Source organism: Alligator sinensis, unplaced genomic scaffold, assembly GCF_000455745.1.
Source record: "Alligator sinensis unplaced genomic scaffold, ASM45574v1 scaffold215_1, whole genome shotgun sequence".
In the NCBI taxonomy this organism is placed as follows: Eukaryota; Metazoa; Chordata; order Crocodylia; family Alligatoridae; genus Alligator; species Alligator sinensis.
Window position 1 is genome coordinate 1,009,044 of NW_005842259.1, and position 10,434 is coordinate 1,019,477.

Sequence of the window (10,434 nt, forward strand, 5' to 3'; positions counted from 1 at the left end):
ACTGGCTTCTTGTCCATTGTAAACTGGGGTAAACTGTTTGGTAGACCAGCTTTATTCTGCATCTGGGGACCAAGTCCACTGGCTCCAATCTGCTGCCCAGTGTTTTGGCTGTATGGTGAGCCATAAGGACTGGGATTACTCATCATTCCCATCTAGAAATTAAAGGGATTAAAAAAACGTTAAGTTCAGTCAGAAAGACATTTCCATTCAACATTGTTTAACTCCTAGTTCAACAAGCCAACATACCAAGAATAAGGACTGGTTAGCAAAGAGGCAGGAACCAAAAAGTCTGCTGCAATAGTATATCCTGCTCTTCTTTCCTTAAAGTGACTTACATATCTTTCCACTCCAATCATATGAGGGCAGTATTTAAACATCATGATAAAACAGCTTCTTCCTTTAAAGAGCAAGACCCAGATAAAATGCATCAGTGCAAATCTAGTCAGGGCTGTTCCAATATTTTCCACTGTACACCATTCTGTTTGGCAAGTTGATCACTTCAAGAATTATCTATGGTTTTATAAGCAACACAGAAGAGCATAATGACTATAGTGAGTTGAGAACAATGCACTGACACACACAACAATCTTCTCTTTACAGAGAACTCAATTCATGTGATTTGTCCCTAAGACCACACTAGAAGTCTCCAGAAGAACCAGGAGCAGACTACAACAATTCTGCAACAGAATTCCCTTCCTCTTTAAAACACGCAACTTCTAGAAAGAGGCAAGCCATAAAGAAAAAGTTCCAGCAACCTATGAAAAAATAGGAAGATCACAAGTTGAAACACACCAAGTGGACATACTTTTTAAAGCAGAAATGTAATTGAAAAAAACAAAGACAGACTGATAGGGAGCTGTTAGCTGGACTTCAATTTTGCAGGGCGTTACAAATGAATAAGTATCCTTGACTAGATACTTCAAATTTTCTTAAGACACTCAATATGCTCTACCCATGAAATAGCCATGCTATTGGTGATGCAAGCTTTCACAAATGTTTCAAAGAAGGATCTTGATTAAATACTTTGAAAGCAAGAAAAAAGTTCAACTTAATTCATTTAGCACAGGGCAGTGGACTGGAAGTTTCCACCCTCTTGCCCCTCCACCTTGAGCTGCCAGATTCCCATTCCCAGCCACTCTCCAGTAAGGGTAAGCTCAGATATTGGGGCACAGCCCTGCCACAGGTGGCCGGCACAGCGTAGCTCTGCAAGAGTGATCCCTACCCCCAGCAATGCCAGATCAGATGCCTGAGGATAGGGTTAGGCCTCTTTGCAGGCCAGATCCGACCTGTGGACTGTGGGTTGTTGACCCATATGTTAAACAAACTAATGCTTTCTATGCCCTTCTGGCTTTCCTTTACATATTTGCATATTAATTTGTCCAGAATTGATGCACGATACTTTTTTTTTTTAAACTGCTACAAGTTTTAGCATAAGTACTCCATAAAGACACTTTTAAGCAGCACTTTACCTACTTGCATATTGTACAAACTATGCATGATGTTAGTCCAAAAACAAAAAGCTCATGATTTACCATATAGTTCATTGGGCTGGGCCCCAGCAGTGTCAACAGTGTTTCAAGCCATGGTGACCCTATAGCTCAGCATTGCTCAGAACCTCGCCAACCTCATCACCAGAAGCAAACTTCCTCAACCCCAGAACACACCAAAAGGATCCAGACCGTGCCATGACAAGAAATGCAAACCCTGCCCCCACATCTCCACCACCTCCACTATTACTACACCCCACAACAGAGCCATCAGCATCCCAGTATCTTACAGATGCACCTCCAGGAACGTAGTATACCTCATCCAATGCACCAAATGCCCTGATGGAAGATATGTAGGAGAGACCAGACAACAACTGCGCACCAGAATGAATGCACACCGGAAATCCATCAAAGACAGAAACACCCAATTACCGGTGGGGGCACATTTCTCACAGGAGGGCCACTCTCTCTCCAATCTCTCAGTCCTGATCCTCAAGGGAAATTTACACAACACATCCCAGAGACGAGCCTATGAGCTCCATTTCATCAACCTGCTGGATACTAGAGATCAGGGACTAAACATAGACATTGGATTTTTGATACATTATAATCTGCCTGGCAACTGACTCCCCAGCCCAGCCCAGCCCCTGGCTTCTTTACTTTTCATTCCATCCAGGAAGAGCACACACCAACTGCTGCAGCTTCCTTAGCCTGACGAAGGGTTTTTGAACCCAAAAGCTTGCTTAATAACTATTCTCCAACCATTTGGGTTGGTCTAATAAAAGATATCAAATTCACCCAAGGAACCTTGTCTGCGCACTCCAGATACACCCCACAAAGGATCCACGTGCTAATTAACCCCCACCCATGACTGGAACCAGGTGTTCTTGTCATAAGTCCTGGAATCCTCCAAAAAAATGATATGCAGACAAGGCATAAGGAAACCTGGTTCAGCTCTGTCTCATGGAGGGCAGGGCCACCCAAATCATATGCAACAGTAAGCAAGGGGGCAACAAAGGGGTTCTGGGTGAACCATCTGGGGCTCCGTTTGGTGACGTCTGCCAGACACTGAAAGTTAGTGAAGACATAAATCATTGGAAATGGAAAAGAAAGGCACAGCCCAGCTCTGAGAGTGAAGAAGTCAAAATGTATTGAATGTAGCAGCTCATCATGACTTTGAAAAAGTCAGTGCTAAGAGGAACTAAGCCTAATGGGCAACTACTATGCATCTTATTCACACAAGTAGCACTAATGCATCACACTGTGGTAGGTTCCCATCAATGTTTGCTCAATACGGATGATGTGTTTTATAGTCATGCTCAGTGTTGGCTGCATTTAAATCAAACTTGATAGTTGGTTTCCACTACTGAGCACATGCTGCTTTTGGCAGCAGTTTAACGATACACATTATATTTAGTGAGGTTTCCTTGAATGCAAATATAAGATGAAGAGCTTCGTCCACCCCCCCAATGCTAATTGGGGAAAAAAAATCCTGCATCTTATATTCAAATAAATATACTTAATGAGGTTAACTACATTAAAATTAAAATCCTCACTTATCAATGTTTTTTAACAAGTTTTTTGGTTTCTTTTTTAAATTTAACTAAAACCCCTACATATCACACTTCACGCATCTTTTTTGCTAGAAAGTCAGTTGTACTTTTACCGTGATCATTTTTCTGCTGCTTCTTAAAGATGAAAGCTACAATGCACATAGTTTCCCAATGTTTTATCATTTCTTTTGCTTTTGGAGATATTTTTCAGCGTGTCCAACTTTATGAAACAGAATGTTTTCTGTGGCCTACATAAGGTTCTTAACTTTTTCAGTAATAGTTGGATACTACATTACTCATATAGTAGTAATATACTACTTTCATGCTACTGGCATTGCCAGTCCAAAGAATACTGATCCCATTACAATATTCTCTAGTATAGTGGTTTTCAAACTGTACCCATACAGAACCCTGAGGTTCTGCAACAGGTCATCAGTGGTTCTACAAACAGATTGAGAGGTAATGGCAGAATGGGCCAGGAGGTGGTGCACTGCCATTGCCAGGCCAGGTCATTTGGCTCTGCATCAGCTCATGTGGCTTGCAGTCAACCCAATTTATGATGTTCAATAGTTGATATCACTTTATACAAGCAAAGTGGTCACTGATCAGTACAGCATTTGAAAACAAAGTAAAACATGCTCAACTTCTGATTTCCATGGGAAACTGAAAACTTTGATTTCCGCTCATGAGGTCACGTAGTCCAGCCCCCTGTTCAAGGCAGGATTATCCCTGACTAAACCATCCCAGCCAAGTGTGTCTAACCTGATCTTGAAAAATTCCAGGGATGGAGATTCCAGTTTCCCTAGGTAACTTGTACCAATGCTTGACCACTCTTGCAGTCACAAAGTTCCTCGTAATGGAGGACTGAAATTTAGTAATAATTTCAAACATTAATCTAAAAATTAATTCACTGTTCATTCTGAACAGTATTTCATAAAGTTCTTCAATTCCCACCCCCAAACCCAAATTTTCCCCACTATTCAACCTCAAGAGAAATGGAAGACAGTTTCTCTATCCACAACCCTCACTTCTCAGGATTTTCAAGGGAACAGCTTAAGGACAATGGCGGGCAAAATTTGGCCTTGCAGGCTGGATCCGGCCTGCCAGGTCATTCTATCCAGCCCACAGGTCACCTAAAAAGTTTAGAAAATTAATATTTATCCGCTCCTGCCTGCCTGTCAAAGATGACAGGAGCCAGGGGCAGTAGGAGCCAGCAACAAGGCTGGCCTGGCCTGGCCTTGCCTTGCCTCTCCCAACCGAAAGCCTCTGCCTGCCGCAGCTTTCACTGTTTGCCTACGCACCTGGCTCCAGCACCATGTTGCCCTGGGCTGCATCGCCAAACCATGGGAGCATGGGGCCACACCAGTACCCTGGGGCCAGGAGCAGGAGGCGTGTGTGTTCATAGGGCAAGTCTCACAAGCACACCCCACCATACACGCGGACCCCCACACCCCTCATATCCACAAAATCCCCACACACACCCACATCCTCCCCCACATACCCACAGCCCCCCCAAACCTATACTCTCTCCCCAGCACAATATACAAGAGTAAGACTTCATTTTAAGCTATTGTGCAATCACCTGTGTATACAAACATGTAAATCAAGACAAAAATATTTTTGAAATCAAATCAATGAATGTTGCAGATGTTCAATTTTTAGAATACAAATTTGGTATTCTTTTGGTTCTGAGATGTCAAAACCATTTGCTGAAAGGAGTAATTGGGGGGGGGGGGGGGGGGGGGGGGAACACATACACACAAGGGGAGGGACTTCTGGCAAAGGTAGGAGGTTAGAGGGCAGGACTTCCAGTCACAAGATAGAGACCAGGGGCAACTGTTAGGAAGCAGGGCTACCCACGTGGCCCCTGACAGCTTGCCAAAACTCGGTAAGTGGCCCTCTGCCCGAAATAATTGTCCGCCCCTGGCTTAGGAACTATTTCCATTAGTGACCTTCTCTTGCTTGGCTAAACCATAAGCTCAATTATTTGAAATTTAAAAAGGAATTTTACCAAAAAAAAGTGGAAGACAGGTTATATTACTAAGGATGAATGAACATGATATGAGCAAATGACATGAAAGGCAAAAAAAGATACATGTGGGAAAAGAAAGATCAAATAAACCAAGTTTCTTCCTGAATGGGGAAAAGCAGCTAATAATGGATAACACAGAAAGCCCAAATGCCGAGAGTCTTTTTCTACTTTAGCCTTCACCAAAAAAGGTCAACTATTAGATGACAAGAACAGGACAAAGACAGAATGCTTTGTACTTGGGAAATTTGTACATTTTTCTTTAAAAGGGAGGGGGGGGGGGGGAAGTAGACCCAAGATGCAAGTCAGTCAGTCTAACTTACTGACAGTGTGTGTGTACAACTAAGCTATTTAGAAAGACACTGGCAGCACACCAAACAAATGACTTTTGCAAGCACTTAGAGCAAGGGGGTCAGCAGTGTGCTTCAGGAGCAGCAAATCAAAATTACCCAGCTCAGTCCAAGTTAGGCCAGCCACCATCACTTCTCCCTACTGCCCCACCAAAGCAGCCCCTGCCATTGACACACTAGAGAAGTCTCAGCTGCATGGGCCAAATAGAATGGATCTGCAGGATAGATCCAACCCACAGGACATAGGTTGCTGAACCCTGAACTAGAGGATAACACAATAAAGAACAGTCTATGCAGATTTGTCAGGCAGAAGTCATGCCTAAGCAACCTAATTTCCTTCTATGACAAGGAATAAAGGAATAGCAGCACCAATTATACACTTTAAGTAAGACTTTATGCGCCGTTTCCCATGACATTCACATAAGCAAACTAAGGAAATAAGGTTTGTATGAAACATACGTAAGATGCACATACACCTGGTTGGAAAATCAAGTGCAATTCCCTCAAGGGTGGACCCATGGGTAAGGTACTGTTTAATTTCTTAATTCCATCTTGAATCATAGGAGTGAGAAGCTAAGTTAGACATGCATCCTTATAAACTAACTAATAAAAAATGAGACAGAGTATAAAGTGGAACAAGCAATTAGAATACACTAGGTGGTACAGAGCGAGGGGAAATACAGAGGAGAAGCGCTCCGAGAAGCACAGAAGCAAAGAACCCATTGGAACAAAAGGGTCACAAAAGCTAATCCAGGTAATGAAATAAGAACCCATAGTCTGTTTAAATGACTTAATACTCGAGTGTGTGTATGACTTCTTGGTTCTGCAGTTTCCTGGTCAAGATTTTTTTTTGCCCAAGAACAGCAATCCCAAGGTCAGCAATGGAGTGGCCAGGGAGGTTGCCACAAACTTGTGTGTCTTTCTGTAGCTGATGTCAGATCAACGTTCATTCATACTTGCATACAGAGGTTACCCTGTCTGTCCGATGTAGACAGCAGAAGATCATTGTAAGCAGGTGATGGCATGTATAACATTGGTAGGTTTTCAGGTAAATTAACCTTGAATGCTGTCCCCAAAGGCTACCTTTAGATGGTCATCCTTTTCTAGGGAGGGGCTGGAGGTCATAAATGATGTGTTATAGGTGTTCAAGCTGGGCGCTGTAGATGACAACCAGAGGTATTGTCCTTTGTCCAGGGTTAGTACTGTAGCAGATAGAAGCAAGGTCCAAGTCTGGCTTTGTTGATCTGAGCAATTACAATTTTTGGATTTTATTGCAATTGTGAGAATCCCTACACTAGAACCTTAAAGTGTTCATCCCAGTTGGTTGGGTCAGAACAGCGCCAGTTGTAACCTAGAGGTTGGCTTCAGACAATGGATTTAGCAGTGTGCTTAGAATGTAAAATGGTGACTAGGGGGTGCACCAATAAAGATTTTCCTGGTCACTACTGATAGATGATGATTAGCAATCCATATAGACTGATGCCTAAATAACCAATATTTAGTAATAGTGCAAGGCATTTTAAACTACTGGCATAAGTAAACCTTTTTTATAATTTTATTTTGCATTGGACATGCACACCTCTTGCCTGCTCCAGCCCTCCATGAGGAAGGTGGTAACTGTCTTATTCCCACGCATGTTTCCCTTCGCCTATGGCTCCTGCCTGCAGCCCTACTCCCCACGCAGCTCATGCTGCTGTCCCAGGTGGCCAGGGCAGACCCTCATGCAGACAGCAGCACCAGATGTGTTTGGAGCCCCAGAGCACATCACTGCCTCAGCACTGGCAGGCCCTGCGCAGCCAAGCTCCCATGGCTGCCAGGGAGAAGCCACCTTTGCAAAGGCACCTGGTGCCCAGTGGAGCAGAATGTCCCTTGCACAGCACCTTACCTTGCCTGTATGCATGCAGCCTAATGTCTCCAAGACAGCCCTAGCACTCAGCGTCTGGCTGCACGTACAGCATTACCATGGTAGCAGGAGTTCTCTTTGTTGTCCAGCATAGCACCCTATGACTCTTCCCTTGTGCCCCCTCCCCCTCCTGCTGCTCACCAGGACCTGTAGTGTACATGGGCTCAGGCTGGCAGTAGGGCACAGAACTGGACTATGTTTGCCAGGGTGCTCTGGACATGGCCATAATTATTGGCTACAATGCCCAAAAAAAGACAACAGCCAATAATGTCATTTCTCCTTTTAACTGGTGCTGATCCAATAGCCAACTGATATATCGGTGTACCCCTATGGGTGATGTGAAGGTTATCTGTGGTGGTTGGCAGGTTTCCAATACAGAGTGGTGGCAACATAGCCACTGTAAACCTTCACCGTAGTGTCTGGGAACTGAATCTGCTGTGTGGAATATTCCAGGTTTAGTCTGATGGAGGGGCAGGAGTTTTGGTGAAATTTCTCTAGAGACTCCTTTCCATGGATCTATTATGAAAACGTCATCAGTGTACCTAAGGTACACCACGGGGATGAGAGGGTAGCTGTAGAGGAAACAAACTTCAAGGTCTATTGTAAATATGTTGGCATATATAGGGAAAGCCATACATGTACCCATGGCAGTCCCTCATTTGTTAGGGAGTCCTCAAACCTGAAACAGTTGTGTGTGTGCAAAGCGAGACAGCTTTGCAAGAAACAGAAACTTTCCTCATCACAGATAATATTCTTTATAGCTTGTAATCCATCCTTATGAGTGATGTTGGCATACAGAGACATGACATCCATGGTAGCCAATATGCTGTTTGCTGGAAGCTTGTCAATGGAGACCAGTTAAGTTAACAAAAAATCTGTGGTGTCTGGCAAACAGCTGGCGACTCCAGTGGCAGATGGCAGCATTCCCCAACTTGTGGGTCGCAACCCAAAAGTAGGTCACAAAAATATATGAAAAGGTCACAAACAAACTTTAAAAATGAATCAACAAAACTTTAAAAGGGGGTTCTCCTTTAAAAGAGAAAAACATGGGAAACCATGGCTTTTCCCTTGTAGGCTGGCAGAGTTCCAGCTTGCAAGGGGCTGCTTAGGGTCTGTCTGTGTGTCCCCCACCCCCCCAATACTGGGGAGATGGGGACTGAGGATGGGGGGCAGCAGGTCAGAAGTGAGGGGCACTGGGTCGGGACTGGCCAATGTTTAGAAGTGGGTCCTGGTCCCAAAAAAGGTTGAGAACCATTGGCATATCGAAATAGAACAGAGTCAACATGGCTAGAAACTCACTGTGATGATGCCAATGCCAGAGATAATGGGGAATGCCAGTTTTGTGGATCTTGGGCAATAAGTAAAATAAGCCTTGTCTAGGTTCCCAGAATGTGGAAGGAGTAATTCTCTCCTGTGTTCCTAGAGGAACTTTATTTAAGAGTTTATTTAGCTCCTCCTGGTATTGTGGCATGTGGTCTTCTGTCTTGAGTTGGTAAAACTCTGCATTGGAAAGTTGTCTCTTGGCTTCTTGTGTGTATGCCGTTTTGACCATGACAATAATGGCACTGCCCTTATCAGCCCTTGTATGATAATGTCCAAGTTGTTTTTAAGGCTGACTCTCTCCAATCTACAAGACCAAGGTTATAATGTAAAGGTTGCTCCTTTCTGGCAATTATGGAGCAGGCAGGAGGCAAAAACAGTTAATACATAGGTCCAGATTGGAGTATGCACTTTGTGAAGTAGCAAATGACACCAAGTGGGGTGAAATGGGGGTGGAGTACCACATGCTTTAGAGAACAGGATTAGGATTCAAAATTACTTTGATACATTGGACAAATGGGCTGAAACAGGATGAAGTCCAATAAAGGAAGTACAGAGTAATATACTTATCAAGAACAAAGACCCATACAACACAAGAGATACAAGAAAGCACACAACTGGCTAGAACGCAGTGCTGCAGGAAAAGGTCTTGGGAGTTGCAGTGGATCACACACTACACATGAAGTCAGCATAGTCCTATTGCAACGAAAGCTAAATCGCATATTGGAATATATTAAAAGAAGTGCTTCACAAAAGTTCCAAAAAAAGATTCTTCCACTATTCAGCTCTGCATGAAGTTTAGGGCAACACACTAAAAAGTGGACATACTGAAAAGAATCCACAGGAAAGCAAAATAAATTGATCAAAAGTCCAGAAAACTTAGTGAGGAAAGATGGGAAGAATTAAAATTATTTAAGCCATAACACAGTGACTGAGGGGGGAACAGATAACCATCTTAAAATACAAAAATAGCTGTTATATATAAAACAAGGATACAATTAATTGTTGTGTTCACAGAGGATACAACCAGAAGCAATGGGCTTAAATTTCAACAAGAGATTTTCAGGGATGGACATGGGTGAGGGAAAGAAGACAGGGAGGGACTTTCTATGACTTTGATCAAATACTGAACCACGCTGCCTAGAAAAGTTGAGGAATTTCTCCATCACTGAGATATGTAAAAGCAAGTTAGACAAACATTTATTTTTCGAGGATGGGTTTATCCTGCCTTAAGCAGGAAGTTGGAACAGATAACATTCTGAGGGGTCCTTTCCAGGGGTTTGCTTTTTGTTTGTTTTCTTAAATGTATCAAGGTATGTTCAGCAAAGAAAGGAAAGTATTAATGCCACTGTACAAGACACAAATGAGACTATTTAGAATGGTGTGTAATTACCATGTTCAGTAAATCAATTCAACTCTATTCAAATTGGAACAGACGGAGGAATGGCAAGCATACCTAGAGGAGACTAAATAAAGCTTGGTTTAAACCCAGCAAAACAAGTCATGAGGGGAAAAACACATCATCAGTAGGCCTGTGTGAAGTGGCTAGCATTCGCTTCGGATTCAGCCAATTCAGGGGACAGTGATTTGACAATTCAAATCACTGTCCAGAATCAATTCAGCCGAATCCGATTTGGAGATTTGGCTGCCACCGAATCTCCGAATCAAACAGGTCCCATCCCCTGTCGATGGCTGCCCCACCCAGCCCCAGAGTTCTGGCTCTTACAAAAAGAGCCCTGCATTCACCAGCGCTGCACCCCACTGCCCCATGCTGTGTGTGTGTGGGGGGGGG

The 10,434-nt window shown here is 43.5% G+C and overlaps 1 protein-coding gene across 3 annotated transcripts in view; it reads right to left on the minus strand.

The window, feature by feature from the left end:
• The window catches only part of EP300 (E1A binding protein p300), a 62,014-nt gene extending 61,906 nt beyond the window's left edge, over positions 1 to 108 (minus strand). For all 3 annotated transcript variants that reach the window (XM_025208912.1, XM_025208911.1, XM_025208910.1), the window contains exon 1: positions 9 to 108. The gene's annotated coding sequence lies outside the window, so the exon portion shown is untranslated. The remainder of the gene's footprint in view (positions 1 to 8) is intronic.
• Positions 109 to 10,434: the final 10,326 nt, after the last annotated feature.